A 16,592-nucleotide genomic window follows, 5' to 3' on the forward strand; every position below is an offset into this window, starting at 1 on the left:
AGTCAGAACTATTTAAAAAGGGTTGCTCAGAAGAGTCAATCCCCTGCCCCCATCAGTCCATTCTATCCTCTTCTCATTTCCCCCATCCTTTGCAACCCATTCCCACCTGCTCCTTGTATGTAACCAATCTCATTAGTTTCTAGTTTATCCTTTCTCTATTTCCTTTTGCACTGTTAAACAGATACATGTATAATTTCTTATTTCCTTCTTTCTTTCACGAAGGATAGCATCCTACTGTTATTCTTTTATACTTTGCTTTTTTCACTTAATATGTCCTAGTAAATACACCATGCCAGTTCATAGAAATCTTTATCATTCTTTTTTTTACAGCTGCATAGTACTCCATTGTCTGCATGTACTATAGTTTATTCAGCTACTCTTTTAATCATGGTTATTTAAAAATGGTTATTTAACATGATTATTTTAAAAAACATGGTTGTTTTCAAACAATGTTGCAATAAATAATCTGCACATATATATTTTTGTATTTTTGGAGATGTATCTTCAGGGTAGATTCCTAGAAGTGGGATCTCTCAGTTGAGAGGTAAGTGAATGAATTGTTTTGTTAGTCATTGCCAAGTTCCCCTCCCAAAGGGCTGTGCCAATTTGTATTCCCATCAGCAATGCGTGAGAGTGCCTGTTTTCCCCTAACCCTGCCAACAGGATGTGTTGTCATGCTTTTTGAATTTTTGCTTATCTGATAGGTGAGAAACGGTATAGTTCTAACTTGCATTTCTTTAATTATGAGTTATTTGAATATCTTTTCAAATGTTTAAATGACATATATACATTTTAAAATAAATTTTCTGTTCCTGTCGTTTTTTCTGTTTTTCTCTTGAGTTTGGTCATTTCTCCTTCTTACAGAATTCTTTAAATATTGAGGATATTAGCCCCTTGTCTCTGGTATAAGTTACAAACATTTTCCCCAGCATGTCAACAGCCTTTTGACTTTTGCCATACAAGTCAATCTACTCTTTTATTTTTTTCCTGTATTGGGAGTCATGGTTAGAAAGACTTTCCCTGTACCAAGGTTAAAGAGGAATATACCCATATTTTCTTCCCATACTTACATAGTTTAAATGTCTATGTTCAGATTCCTGATTCATTTAGTTTATTCTTGTGTATGGTGTGAGATAGGTATAGATTTTGTCTTTTTCCGGTAGTTACCCAGTTTTCCCTATTTTTGCCCCAGCAATGTGAGATGCCCTTTGTCACACACTAAATTTCCATATGTACGTGGGTCTCTTCAGGGACTTTTTATTCTATCCCACTGGTCTGTTTGCCTAATCATATGCCAGTATCCAACTGCTTTAGATAATAAAGGCTTTATAGCAGACTTTAGTGTTTGGTAGAGCCAGTTTCCCTTATTCTTTTTAATTGATCTCCTGGCTATACTTGCACATTTATTTTTCCATACTAATGTTAATATCAAATTGTCCTTGATAGTTAATATGATTGAATTATGTGATGATAAACTGAGGAAGCAATTCAGGAGCCCAGAGGTACATTGCATCAGCAGTTAATAATTCAGCCAATGGGAGTCCATGGCAGAGAGACTTGGGACCTAGCATCAGTAGCGCAGATGGAGTAAGAAAAGTCATAGAGGTAGGAGGCAAACACCAGGTAAGATCTATATCCTGGAAATCATGGTTGGCTAGAGCCTCAAATCAGAAGTTCAGAAGCAGTGGCCAAGCTCAGAAGTTGGCGAATCACAACGTTACACAATTGTGGTAAAGAGCCAGCAGTCTCAGTGTGGGAGCCCACAAATTCTGAGTCCACAGGTGAAGTGAACTTAAATTACCCATTGGGTAGGAAAATTCTCAACTCTCTATTCAAATAACCAACAATGTGGCTTTAAAGAGCTTTGTTTAAGTATATTTATGCCTGACATATTTCTGGAGTAAGCTTTGTCTCATTTTGTTCCTGGGAAATCTAAGTTCCCTCTTGCAGAGTTCAATAATTTGAAACTAAAAGTTTTAAATGCATTTTAAACAGCCACTTTCCCTCCCCTACCCACACATTTACCAAAATAAACAAGGCCACCCTGCAAGCCGCTGTCTGATTTGCATAGCAGCGAGAGCTGATGCAAATTCTCACATTTGGGGCTATTTCAGTTTCTGGGATGGCAAAGGGTTTCTTTCCTTAAATAATCTTGAGCATGGTACCTTTTCTAAAACATGGTTACTGTAAAGTGAAACATTTGAGGAAATAAAGTGTTCATGATAAAAGAAAAATTTTAGATGGTGACAGGTTTGATTTTTGCAGTAAGAAAACATCACATCCCTGAGTGGAGAGTTAGAATTTGTAGACCGGAGGTTGGCTGTGGCTACGGCCTCACTCCCACCCGCTCCCTGTCACACAGGGCTCCACCAGTCCTGCCCTCCACACACACACGTCACTTTTTCCCTCTCATAAAAAAGCAGGACCTGAAGCCCCTTTGCACACTCTTCTGAGTCTTTTCTCCTTAAAAGCATAAAATTGCCACCTGCTGTGTTTCTCTTTTTTTCCTAAAGTACATTCAAGAGCTTTGTAATTTTAGCCTAATGTTTGTAAAGAATCCAGCAGAGCATATGCTCGTAAACAGGTAAACAATAAACCCTGATTTATCCAACCTGGTGATAAGACTGTGAAGTAAGCTCGGTTTGTCACGTCCTCACCCCTTTCTCCCATGGTACCATCTCATCCTGCCCTATTGCCTGGAGATGCCCAGTGTCCCTGGTTCTGCGTCCAGTGCATGAACATTGTTACGTTAACAAGGGTTGGTAATGGCAAATTAACTGGTAAAGCAAATTGGAGGAAAAGGGAAGGGAATTAATATCTATAGAGCATCTACTTTGTCCAAGGCAAAAGTGCTTTAAGTACCTTGTTTCATCTAAATATCATACCCCTCCATGAAGTGGGCATTTCTAGCCTCATTTTTTTCACTGTGTCATTCATTAGCCAGATTTTCTCTTGCCTCTGCCTGACCCAGAGCCCTTGCTGAATTATGGTGCCTTCATTTTTTCTTTTTTTTTTAACATCTTTATTGGAGTATAATTGCTTTAAAATGTTGTGTTAGTTTTTGCTGTGTAACAAAGTGAATCAGATATGCGTATACATATATCCCCATATCCCCTCCCTCTTGCCTCTCCCTCCCACCCTCCCTATCCCACCCCTCTAGGTGGTCACACAGCACCAAGCTGATCTCCCTGTGCTATGCAGCTGCTTCCCACTAGCTAGCTATTTTACATTTCGTAGTGTATATATGTCCATGCCACTCTCTCACTTCGTCCCAGCTTACCCTTCCCCCTCCCGATGTCCTCAAGTCCATTCTCTATGTCTGAGTCTTTATTCCTGTCCTGCCCCTAGGTTCATCAGAACCTTTTTTTTTTTTTAGATTCCATATATATGTGTCAGCATATGGTATTTGTTTTTCTCTCTCTGACTTACTTCACTCTGTATGACAGACTCTAACTCCATCCACCTCACTACAAATAACTCAATTTCGTTCCTTTTTATGGCTGAGTAATATTCCATTGTATATATGTGCCACATCTTCTTTATCCACTCATCTGTTGATGGACGCTTAGGTTGCTTCCATGTCCTGGCTATTGTAAATAGTGCTGCAGTGAACATTGTGGTATGTGTCTCTTTTTGAATTATGGTTTTCTTAGGGTATATGCCTAGTAGTGGGATTGCTGGGTCGTATGGTAGTTCTATTTTTACTTTTTTAAAGAACCTCCATATTGTTCTCCATAGTGGCTGTATCAATTTACATTCCCACCAACAGTGCAAGAGGGTTCCCTTTTCTCCACACCCTCTCCAGCATTTATTGTTTGTAGATTTTTTGATGATGGCCATTCTGACTGGTGTGAGGTGATACCTCATTGTGGTTTTGATTTGCATTTCTCTAGTGATTAGCGATGTTGAGCATCCTTCCATGTGTTTGTTGGCAATCTGTAAATCTTCTTTGGAGAAATGTCTGTTTAGGTCTTCTGCCCATCTTTGGATTGGGTTGTTTGTTTTTTTGATATTGAGCTGCATGAGCTGCTTGTATATTTTGCAGATTAATCCTTTGTCTCTTGCTTTGTTTGCAAATATTTTCTCCATTCTGAGGGTTGTCTTTTCGTCTTGTTTATGTTTTCCTTTGCTGTGCAAAAGCTTTTAAGTTTCATTAGGTCCCATTTGTTTATTTTTGTTTTTATTTCCATTTCTGTAGGAAGTGGGTCAAAAAGGATCTTGTTGTGATTTATGTCATAGATTGTTGTGCCTATGTTTTCCTCTAAGAATTTTATAGTGTCTGGCCTTACATTTAGGTCTTTAATGCATTTTGAGTTTATTTTTGTATACAGTGTTAGGGAGTGTTCTAATTTTATTCTTTTACATGTAGCTGTCCAGTTTTCCCAGCACCACTTATTGAAGAGACTGCCTTTTCTCCATTGTATATTCTTGCCTCCTTTATCAAAGATAAGGTGACCATATGTGCGTGGGTTTACCTCTGGGCTTTCTATCCTGTTCCATTGATCTATATTTCTGTTTTTGTGCCAGTACCATACTGTCTTGATTACTGTAGCTTTGTAGTGTAGTCTGAAGTCAGGGAGCCTGATTCCTCCAGCTCCGTTTTTCTTTCTCAAGATTGCTTTGGCTATTCGCGGTCTTTTGTGTTTCCATACAAATTGTGAAATTTTTTGTTCTAGTTCTGTGAAAAATGCCATTGGTAGTTTGATAGGGATTACATTGAATCTGTAGGTTGCTTTGGGTAGTATAGTCATTTTCACAATGTTGATTCTTCCAGTCCAAGAACATGGTATATCTCTCCATCTGTTTGTATCGTCTTTAATTTCTTTCATCAGTGTCTTATAGTTTTCTGCATACAGGTCTTTTGTCTCCTTAGGTAGGTTTATTCCTAGGTATTTTATTCTTTTTGTTGCAGTGGTAAATGGGAGTGTTTCCTTAATTTCTGTTTCAGATTTTTGGTTGTTAGTGTATAGGAATGCAAGAGATTTCTGTGCATTAATTTTGTATCCTGCTACTTTACCAAATTCATTGATTAGCTCTAGTAGTTTTCTGGTAGCCTCTTTAGGATTCTCTATGTATAGCATCATGTAATCTGCAAACAGTGACAGTTTTACTTCTTCTTTTCTGATTTGGATTCCTTTTATTTCTTTTTCTTCTCTGATTGCCGTGGCTAAAACTTCCAAAACTATGTTAAATAATAGCGGTGAGAGTGGACAACCTTGTCTTGTTCCTGACCTTAGAGGAAATGGTTTCAGTTTTTCACCATTGAGAACGATGTTGTCTGTGCGTTTGTCATATATGGCCTTTATTATGTTGAGGTAGGTTCCCTCTATGCCTACCTTCTGGAGAGTTTTTATCATAAATGGGTGTTGAATTTTGTCCAAAGCTTTTTCTGCAGGTACTGAGATGATCATGTGGTATTTCTCCTTCAGTTTGTTAATATGGTTTATCACATTGATTGATTTGCATGTATTGAGGAATCCTTGTATTCCTGGGATAAACCCCACTTCATCATGGTGTATGATCCTTTTAATGTGCTGTTGGATTCTGTTTGCTAGTATTTTGTTGAGGATTTTTGCATCTATGTTCATCAGTGATATTGGCCTGTAGTCTTCTTTCTTTGTGACATCTTTGTCTGGTTTTGGTATCAGGGTGATGGTGACCTCGTAGAATGAGTTTGGGAGTGTTCCTCCCTCTGCTATATTTTGGAAGAGTTTGAGAACGATAGGTGTTAGCTCTTCTCTAAATGTTTGATAGAATTCGCCTGTGAAGCCATCTGGTCCTGGGCTTTTGTTTGTTGGGAGATTTTAAATCACAGTTTCAATTTCAGTGCTTGTGATTGGTCTGTTTATATTTTCTATTTCTTCCTGGTTCAGTCTCAGAAGGTTGTGCTTTTCTAAGAATTTGTCCATTTCTTCCAGGTTGTCCATTTTATTGGCAGAGTTGCTTGTAGTAATCTCTCATGATCCTTTGTATATCTGCAGTGTCAGTTGTTACTTCTCCTTTTTAATTTCTGATTCTGTTGATTTGAGTCTTCTCCCTTTTCTTCTTGATGAGTCTGGCTAATGGTTTATCAATTTTGTTTATCTTCTCAAAGAACTAGATTTTAGTTTTATTGATCTTTGCTATTGTTTCCTTCATTTCTTTTTCATTTATTTCTGATCTGAGCTTTATGATTTCTTTCCTTCTGCTAGGGTTTTTTTTGTCCTTCTTTCTCTAATTGCTTTAGGTGTAAGGTTATGTTGTTTATATGAGATTTTTCTTGTTTCTTGAGGTAGGATTGTGTTGCTATAAGATTCCCTGTTAGAACTGCTTTTGTTGCATCCCATAGGTTTTAGGTCTTCGTATTTTCATTGTCATTTGTTTCTAGGTATTTTTTTTAATATATATAAATTTATTTTTTATTTATTTTTGGCTGTGTTAGGTCTTCATTGCTGCGTGCAGGTTTTCTCTAGTTGCAACGAGCAGGGGCTACTCTTTGTTGCTGTGCATAGGTTTCTCATTGTGGTGGCTTCTCTTGTTGTGAAGCATGGGCTCTAGGCCTGCGGGCTTCAGTAGTTGTGGCTCGCAGGCTCAGTAGTTGTGGCTCATGGGCTCTAGAGCGCAGGCTCAGTAGTTGTGGCTCACTGGCTTAGTTGCTCCGCAGCATGTGGGATCTTCCCAGACCAGGGCTCGGACCCGTGTCCCCTGCATTGACAGGTGGATTCTAAACCACTGTGCCACCAGGGAAGCCCGGTATTTTTTGATTTCCTCTTTGATTTCTTCACTTATCTCTTGGTTATTTAGTAGCATATTGTTTAGCCTCCATGTGTTCGTACTTTTTACATTTTTTTTCTGTAACTGATATCTAGAGTCATAACGTTGTGGTCGGAAAGATACTTGATATGATTCCAATTTTCTTAAATTTACCAAGGCTTGATTTGTGACCCAAGATATGATCTATCCTGGAGAATGTTCCATGAGGACTTGGGAAGTAAATGTATTCTGTTGTTTTTGGATGGAATGTCCTATAAATATCAATTAAGTCCACCTTGTCTCATTTGTCATTTAAAGCTTGTGTTTCCTTATTTATTTTCATTTTGAATGATCTGTCCATTGGTGAAAGTGGGGTGTTAAAGTCCCCTACTATTATTGTGTTACTGTTGATTTCCTCTTTTATGGCTCTTAGCATTTGCCTTATGTATTGAGGTGCTCCTATGTTTGGTGCATACGTATTTACAATTGTTACATCTTCTTCTTGGATTGATCCCTTGATCATTATGTAGTGTCCTTCTTTGTCTCTTGTAATAGTCTTTATTTTATAGTCCATTTTGTCTTATATGAGAATTGCTACTGCAACTTTCTTTTGATTTCCATTTGCATGGAATATCTTTTTCCATCCCCTCACTTTCAGTCTGTATGTGTCCCTAGGTCTGAAGTGGGTCTCTTGTAGACAGCGTATATATGGGTCTTGTTTTTGTATCCTTTCAGCCAGTCTATGTCTTTTGGTTGGAGCATTTAATCCATTTACATTTAAGGTAATTATCAATATGTATGTTCCTATTACCATTTTATTAATTGTTTTGTGTTTGTGTTTGTAGGTCTTTTCCTTCTCTTGTGTTTCCTGCCTAGAGAAGTTCCTTTAGCATTTGTTGTAAAGCTGGTTTGGTGGTGCTGAATTCTCTTAACTTTTGCTTGTCTGTAAAGGTTTTAATTTCTCCATCGAATCTGAATGAGGTCCTTGCTGGGTAGAGTAATCTTGGTTGTAGGTTTTTCTCTTTCATCACTTTATTTATTTTATTTTATTTTATTTTTCTTTCATCACTTTAAATATATTCTGCCACTTCCTTCTGGCTTGCAGAGTTTCTGCTGAAAGATCAGCTGTTAACCTTATGGGGATTCCTTTGTATGTTATTTGTTGCTTTTCCCTTGCTGCTTTTAATATTTTTTCTTTGTATTTAATTTTTGATAGTTTGATTAATATGTGTCTTGGCATTTTTCTCCTTGGATTTATCCTGTATGGGACTCTCTGAGCTTCCTGGACTTGATTGACTATTTCTGTTCCCATGTTAGGGAAGTTTTCAACTATAATCTCTTCAAATATTTTCTCAGACCCTTTCTTTTTCTATTCTTCTTCTGGGACCCCTATAATTTGAATGTTCGTGCATTTAATGTTGTCCCAGAGGTCTCTGAGACTGTCCTGAATTCTTTTCATTCTTTTTTCTTAATTCTGCTCTGTGATAGTTATTTGCACTCTTTTATCTTCCATGTCACTTCTCCGTTCTTCTGCCTCAGTTATTCTGCTATTTATTCCTTCTAGAGAATTTTTAATTTCATTTATTGTGTTGTTCATCATTGTTTGTTTGCTCTTTAGTTCTTCTAGGTCCTTGTTAAACGTTTCTATTATTTTCTCCATTCTATTTCTAAACTTTTGGATCATGTTTACTGTCAGTACTCTGAATTCTTTTTCAGGTAGCCTGCCTATTTACTCTTCATTTGTTTTTTCTGGTGAGTTTTTACCTTGCTGCTTCATCTGCTGCAGATTTCTCTGTCTTCTCATTTTGTTTAACTTACTGTGTTTGGGGTCTCCTTTTCGCAGTCTGCAGGTTTGTAGTTCCCATTGTTTTTGGTGTCTGCCTCCAGTGGGTGAGGTTGGTTCAGTGGCTTGTGTAGGCTTCCTAGCGGAGGGGACTGGTGCCTATGTTCTGGTGGGTGGGGCTGGATCTTGTCTTCCTGGTGGGCAGGGCTGCATCCAGTGGTGTGTTTTGGGGTGTCTGTGAACTTAGTATGATTTTAGGCAGCCTCTCTGCTAATGGGTAGGGTTGTGTTCCTGTCTTATTAGTTGTTTGGCATGGGGCATTCAGTACTGGAGCTTGCTGGCCATTAGGTGGAGCTGGGTCTTAGCATTGAGACGGAGATCTCTGGGAGAGCTCTCACTGATTGATAGTACATGGGGCCAGGAGGTCTCAGGTGGTCCAATGTCTTGAACTCGGCTCTCCCACCTCAGAGGCTCAGGTCTGTCAGCCACATGGCTCAGAAGAAAAGGGAGAAAAAAAGAAAGAAAAAAGAATAAAAATAAAGGTAAAAAAATAATAAATTAAAAAATTATTAACATAAAAAAATAATTAAAATAAAAAAGAAGAGCAACCCAACCAATAGACAAATCCACCAATGATAACTAGTGCTAAAAACTAAACTAAGATAAACATAAAAATCAGAAACAACTCAGTCGCAGACAGCAAACCCCAAGCCTACAGTTGCTCCCAAAGTCCATCACCTCAATTTTGGGACGATTCATTGTCTCTTCAGTATTCCACAGATGCAGGGTACATCAAGTTGATTGTGGGGATTTAATCCGCTGCTCCTGAGGCTGCATGGAGAAATTTCCCTTTCCCTTCATTGTTTGCACAGCTCCTGGGGTTTAGCTTTGGTTTTGGTCCCGCCTCTGCATGTAGACCGCCCTCAGGTGTCTGTTCCCTGCCAAGACAGGAGGGGGTTAAAGCAGCGGCTGACTGGGGGCTCTGGCTCACTCAGGCCTGGGGGAGGGAGGGGTACGGTAGTCATAATTGGAATGCGGGGCGAGCCTGCAGTGGCAGAGGCCGGCATGACATTCCAACAGCCTGAGGCACGCCACGTGTTCTCCCAGGGAAGTTGTCCCTGGGTCATGGGACCCTGGCAGTGGCGGGCTGCACAGGCTCCCGGGGGTGGGGGGCGGGGGTTGTGTGGATAGTGACCTGTGCTTGCATGCAGTATTCTTGGTGGCAGCGGCAGCAGCCTTAGCATTTCATGCCCGTCTCTAGGGTCCAAGCTGATAGCCGTGGCTTGTGCCCATCTCTGGAGCTCGTTTAGGCGGTGCTCTGCCTTCTGTGGGCACACGGGGAAGGAATCCCCTCTCTTCACGCACCCCGAAACAATGGTCTCTTGCCTCTTCGGCAGCTCCAGACCTTTTCCCGGACTCCCTCCCAGCTAGCTGTGGCGCACTAGCCCCCTTCAGGCTCAGTCCTCTCCCTGGGATCCGACCTCCGAAGCCAGAGCCTCAGCTCCCAGCCCCCGCCCACCCTGGCGGGTGAGCAGAAAAGTCTCTCAGGCTGGTGAGTGCTTGCCGGCACCGATCCTCTGTGCGGGAATCTCTCCGCTTTGCCCTCCGCACCCCTGTAGCTGCGCTCTCCTCCGTGGCTCCGAAACATCCCCCCCGCCGCCCACCCCCCGTCTCCACCAATGAAGGGGTTTCCTAGTGTGTGGAAACTTTTCCTCCTTCACAGCTCCCTCCCAGAGGTGCAGGTCCTGTCCCTATTCTTTTGTCTCTGGTTTTTCATTTTTCTTTTCCCCTACCCAGGTACGTGGGGAGTTTCTTGCCTTTTGGGAAGTCTGAGGTCTTCTGCCAGCGTTCAGTAGGTGTTCTGTAGGAGTTGTTTCACATGTAGATGTATTTCTGATGTATTTGTGGGGAGGCAGGTATCTCCACGTCTTACTCCTCTGCCATCTTGAAGGGCCCCCCTCCAGTGCCTTCTGATTTATTCAATGCCTAGGACAACGTCTGCTGCATAGTAGGTACTCAGAAATCTTGTGCTCATGTGTTGCTTAACCATGGACCTTCAAAGATTCAAAGCCTGGTCCCCAAATCATTACTTTCAAAGTTGTGGGTGTTAGCAAGGCTACTTTGGTAGATGGAGGCCTTTTCAGTATTACTCTTTTATCTCAGCCACACTGTTTAGGACACTGCTTTGTCTGACCCTGAATAAGATTTCCCTGACTTCTCTGATTCTGTTTCTTCTCTTTTCTGTGCCTTTGGCTGACCCCAAATTTAGAAAACCTCATAATATAATTTGACCCTCTAGATTTTCTCAAAAGTCTGTCCCTAATGACTGAGCTTACTCTACACTGCTAAAATGCCAGCAGAGTCTGACCTCAAAAGTACTGAGTCTGCATTTTCCCAATTGAGAATGTCATTCATATTTCTTTTCAGGATTCTTCCCAGCGCAGGAGGATACTTCTAGATGTGGCCAAATACACATGACCAGTAAACAAATGTAAACATGCTTGACTTCCACTAACCACTGGGCAAATGATAATTAAAATTAAGAGTAGCCATTTTTCCATCCAACAGACTACCATGAGTTTAAAAAATGGAAAATATCCAAAGTTAGCATGGATGTGGGAAAACTTTCATCTATTTTTGGTGCGAGTGAATATTGATGAACATCTTTAGATGTCCAATTAACAGGGTTGATCAAAATTTCAAATGTACATATTTGCTAGTTTCCTTTTGATTGTTTTCTGTTGTTTGCCAGTTATTTTTTGAATTTTTGTCTCTTTTTTTCCCCTGTGTTAGTCAGGCTTCTCCAGAGAAAGAGAAACAACAGGAGGTAGATAGATGGATAGATAGAGAAATAGCTAGCTAGCTATAGCTGTAAATAAAAGAGGTTTATTATAGAATTTGCTCACATGATTATGGAGGCCAAGGAGTCCCACTATTTGCCATCTGCAAGCTAGAGGACCAGCAATGCCAGTGGTGTAATTCAGTCCAGGTCTGAAGATCTGAGAACCAGGAACACTGAAGGCAGAAGACAGCTGTCCCAGCTCAAGCAAAAAGAGCAAATTCCTCTTTCTTTTGCCTTTTTATTCTTTCGGGCCTTCAGTGGATTCAGTGAGGCCCACTCGCACTGGTGAGGGCAGTCTTCTTTACCCAGTCTACAGACTCAAATGCTAATCTCTTCTAGAAACACTCTCACAAACACACTCAGAAATAATGTTTAACCAGCTATCTGGGCATCCCTTAGCCCAATCATATTGACATGTAAAATTAACACATAAAATCTTTTTCTTTCCTTCCTTCCTTCCTTCCTTCCTTCCTTCCTTCCTTCCTTCCTTGCTTCCTTCCTTCTTCCTTCCTTCCTTCCTTCTTTCCTTTCTTTCTTTCTTTCTTTTCTTTCCTTCTTTCTTTTTTTAAAAGAAATCTTGCTGGCTGAAATTTGTTTCCTTAAGAGAGTCTTCCTGTGATGTGTGTCCTTCACTTGTTTTCCCCTATGTTCCTTTCATCCTTGCTTGCTTAGTTAGAGAGAGGGAAGCAACTGTAACTGGGTTATTTTTTATTTAAAGGACTTTGCTGAGAGCCACCCTCATTCTTGAAGGTCAAAAATAAACGGGAGATGTGTTTCCAAAGAAATGAATTAGCAGATACAGGGAGATACCTCAAGCACAGGCTGACTCCGTGCCATTTTAGAGGGTGGACTAGATTCTGCGTGGACTTTCTCCTCTTCATCCACAGCATGTCCAGCTCCCAGATCTCCTTTCTCTGACTGACGACCCAGGGCTGTCAGCAGCCTACATGGGGTCATGTGTGAATTACAGGAAGGCTTTGGGTAATGCCTGCTGGCTAGTGCTCGGTGAGCAGTGCTGTCTTCGGGTGATCTGGGGAAGGGACTTAGCTCTGCGTGTAGAACAGGGCAGGGGCTTGATTCCAGCTCCCTCTGCCTGCCGTCTGGGCCAGGCATCCTTCGGCAGGGCCCTGCCTGCACACCCTTACCTGAAGCCCTGCCAAGGATGCCGGCTTTGTCTTCAGATCTGACATTGAGGAAATCGGCATTTTGCCTGAGCTCTAAAGACGTGGTCCTTAGCCTCCTTCCCCACCTCAGTCCAGGCTTTAGAGTTTTTGGCAGTATGTTTTGTTTGGGGCATGGTCATTTCTTTGTTTCATTGAAGACAGAGTTTTCAGAGAAGAGAGTAAAATAAAATCCCTACGTCTTCTACCACGTTCACCAGAAGTTTAATTTCAGAAACATAACATTATAACTATTTGAAATTGTCTTTCATTTTACACTTTTTTTCAACGCTCACTTCACTCACTCACTCACAATTGGCCGTGTTAGTCATGTACACTCTCTGCAGAGAGAATAAGTACTTAGATTACACGGTAATCTTAGATTACCGTGTACTTAGATTACTTAGATAAGTACTTAGATTACTTAGATAAGTACTTAGATTACACGGCTAAACTTACACGGTATTGCTCAAAAACACTTTGTTTTCCCTTGACTTTTGTGCCAGCAAAATCTTTCTCAGCCATCCTGGGTTCTTGTACTCTCCTATGTTCTTTTGCAGTTTTCCAAAGAACGCAGCTGTCTGGGAAGGCACACTAAAGGGGTCAACACTTAGATTGTGGAATAATTCACCCATTTCCAATAAACAGCACGAAACCGAGCATTAGTTGGTTTCAGAATTCCAGTTGACTATGATGATCATTTTAGCTAAACTCTCAGCTGCTGGCAGGACTGGTGGAATGGTCTGAGTGGGGCTGTGCCTATTTGTAAGTCCACATTGGGCATGGGGAGGTAGGGAACAAAACAACTACTTGATTAAGAAATGCTAGTTTGTTGAGGATTTTTTTTTTTGCTTGTTTAAAATTTTTGTTTTCCTGGGTTGTTCGGTCCAACTGGAAAAAACCAGTTTACAATTGATCAGATAGGGAAAAAGTTGGGTGTGGAAATCCAAATTAATTGGTGCCATAGTTTTTTTCTAACTGACTTTGCTATCTTAGGGATTACCACCCTGGGCCACTGGTTTTGTTTGTGGGCAGCCACTAGTGAGGAGAGCTCTTGGGCATCTTTTTGTTTCTCCCGAAGGCTGTGTGTTCGGCCTTAGAACAATTACTGATGTGCTGACGACCCTCCTATGAGTCCACCCAGCAGGGTGGCCAGGCCAGGACTTCGGCTCCTTCTCCTGCACGTGGAAGTGTCCCCTACATACTTAGATTTTGTGACCCGGACTCCAGGGTTTGAACAACAGCCCTGTTTGTAAATAGCTTTAAAAGAACACTTCAGTGTCCCCACGTTGTACTGAGAATTTTTTCCTATTTCGTGACTTTGGTGTGTGTGGGGTGGGTAGGTTGAGGTTGGGGGCGTGTGTGTTTCTGTTTAAAGTCCTCAGAAGAGAGTCTTTTCTTGTAAAGATTCTTTGTTTTAAAAATAGTATTCTTTGGTTTCCAATTTGCTTTTTATGAGGAGAAACCATAAAAACATATTCATTTATAAGGAGGAGTGGGATAAAGAGCATAGAAGAAATGCACACTTTAACAAAACAGCTGTGACAATGTCTTCGTCTAACCAGCATGGTTCAGCACATTAAAAAAAAAAAAAAATCCCAGTACCAAACAAATTACTCTTCAAGGGGAGGAGGTTGAGAGCAGCGTGCAGAGAAAGTGTCCAGTTTAGGTAGAAAATGTAGAAGGACTGACCTCCCCCTCAGGGTCTGCTGAGTGTTGCGGATATAGACCCAGGACCGGGATGGACATCGTCTCAAACATGCTCGCCGTCCAGGTCGTCTGTAATTTGCACTGAGGTGTAATTGAAGCTGTTTTCCAAGACGATCAATGCTTCCTTAGCGTAAAAATCGGGGATCAGCACGTGATCTCCTTGGCTGGCTGGGGTTGGATTTCAGGGGAGGCTGAAGAGAAGAGAATCGAGCATCGGGAATATTCGGGCCACGCGAAGCCGCTGGGCATCTTACACACCTGAGGGGTTTTGTGTCTTTATACCCTTCACACAATACAATTTTAACAGTTACTGCCGCGTTGCATCGTAGTCTTGCCAGTCTTGCTAAAACATATTGTACTTTTCTGTTTCTTCAAAGCATGATAAATAAAATAAAACCTTTTTTTAATTAATTCCATTTTTTTCCGAATTCTTTTCCCATTTAGGTTATTACAGGGTATTGAGTATTGAGCAGAGTTCCCTGTGCTATACACTAAGTCCTTGTTGGTTATCTATTTTAAATATAGCAGTGTGTACTTTTGAAATGTTTAAATCAGGAATAGCTTTAAAGCATTGATCGCTGTCTCCAGCTGTTGGCAGAGCTGGTTCCAGGGCCTGTGGAGGTTTGGGAGGCCATCCTTTTGAATAGTGCGTCTGCTTTTGGTGGATATTGGTGTTGTTTCCCTGCCTTGTGGTCTGGGGCACCTTTTCAGTGCCATCAGTGTGTGGCCTGCAGCTCCTGACCCATAGGAGCATCTCTTCTATTTCCTTCTTTGCTGCTCCCAGGCTTCTGGGTGCTGAAAAACCCTTCAAACCAGCTTGTTAAGGTTGTTAAACTGGAGTCTGAGACACCAACCAAGGCCTGAGAGGACCCAGCATGCACCATCTTTAGTGTGGACCAGAAGAGAGCTATTTTTGCCTAAAAGGTGCCTTTCTTGCTTACTTCTTGATCTCTGGCTGTGTTTTGTGTAGATGAGGGTTTTGGCTAGCATAATTTGATAGATTAGGAATCACTGTGATTTGAAGGAAAAAGATGAATAAAAGTAGGGTAAAGGTCATATTGTATTTGGAGGTTGTGTTCTACCCTGACCACATTAAGGCAGAATCCCTTACAACTGCTTTAACACCACGTGGCTGAGCCCTAGGAGAGCTGTCAGGGAGCCTAGACTGTTGGGCCACTATAAAACAGAAAAGTGGCTCTGGGTGAATTTGGTAGAAGGAAATGTGACTTCCTGTCCTGTTGCTACCTTGGGAAATAAACCATTCATCATGGATCTGTTTCCTTAATTGTAAGTTGAAATATTTAAAACAGAAAATAAGAGTCTTCTAGCTTAGCATTCTGAATTGTGTGTGTGTGTTTCTATTTAAAGTCCTTTAAAATACAAGACTCATGGCAGGTGGCCAAATAGTAAACATCACATCCAGTGCCATCCTGAGATCAGCTATCAGGACAAGAGCAGCAGAACAAATTATCTGGGCCTCTGTCATCAACCCTGACTTGATGGAACAAGGCAGGCAAGATTGGAGATGGATACCACTCTTCTGCACAGAAACCTTTTAACCAGCATCCATTAGACAACAGAGAACGGGGTGGCTTCTCTGCTGGGGCCCCAGAGCCATCAGAATTGATGAATAAGAATAATTCTGACACACTCCTCATTGGTGTATCGTGGGCTGCCTGAATTTTAAAATCCTCTTCCTTTCTCTAAAAATGTTATATCTCATTCTGTATGTTCCAAGATGATCTACATTTAATATTTTTCCACCCCCTTAAATCTTGCCATCTACATGCTGATGGGTGAAGGGATATCTCATTCTGAAAATCTCAAGCAACTTTTAATTTTAACAAAACTGCAAAATTCATAAATTTTAAAAGGAAAGAAGAGGGGTGGGGAGGCGTATTTCACTTTCAACATGTTGTCAGAAATGAGTGAGCTAGAGTCTGGAGACAAAATCTTGGCCATGAAATGATGACAAGATACCCATGATTCTGATCTGTCACAGTGATGATAACAGACAGATTGGTTCTTCCCGAGGGTCCTGGGGGCTTCCTGAGGATGGCGGCTGGTTTGGAACCAGAGCTGAGATTTCCCCTTCTCCTTTTCAGATTGTGTTTGCAGCATGCTCGCCAGACATGGAATCTTAGAAGAGCCACTGTGAATGCTAGATGCAGTCTGTAGAATTCATTGTCTTTTAAATTTGGATATCATTCATGACCACACACATGCTTAGGAAATGGAGTATACATATGTCATTTGGATGCTCCTGGTACAGTACGTATACTTGTGAAAATGTATCTGTGTAAGGTACTAGAGTCTCTTATAAGGTCCAAAAAAATCCCGTGTGGATCTGTCCACTTTATAGACC

The 16,592-nt window shown here is 41.1% G+C and overlaps 1 protein-coding gene across 1 annotated transcript in view; it reads left to right on the forward strand.

Annotated features, from left to right (window-relative positions):
• The window catches only part of ADAT2 (adenosine deaminase tRNA specific 2), a 57,846-nt gene extending 41,495 nt beyond the window's left edge, over positions 1 to 16,351 (forward strand). Inside the window, exon 7 of the transcript XR_009702897.1 lies at positions 16,333 to 16,351. The gene's annotated coding sequence lies outside the window, so the exon portion shown is untranslated. The remainder of the gene's footprint in view (positions 1 to 16,332) is intronic.
• The last annotated feature ends 241 nt before the right edge of the window (positions 16,352 to 16,592 follow it).

Source organism: Eubalaena glacialis, chromosome 12 (assembly GCF_028564815.1).
Source record: "Eubalaena glacialis isolate mEubGla1 chromosome 12, mEubGla1.1.hap2.+ XY, whole genome shotgun sequence".
NCBI classification, from domain to species: domain Eukaryota; kingdom Metazoa; phylum Chordata; class Mammalia; order Artiodactyla; family Balaenidae; genus Eubalaena; species Eubalaena glacialis.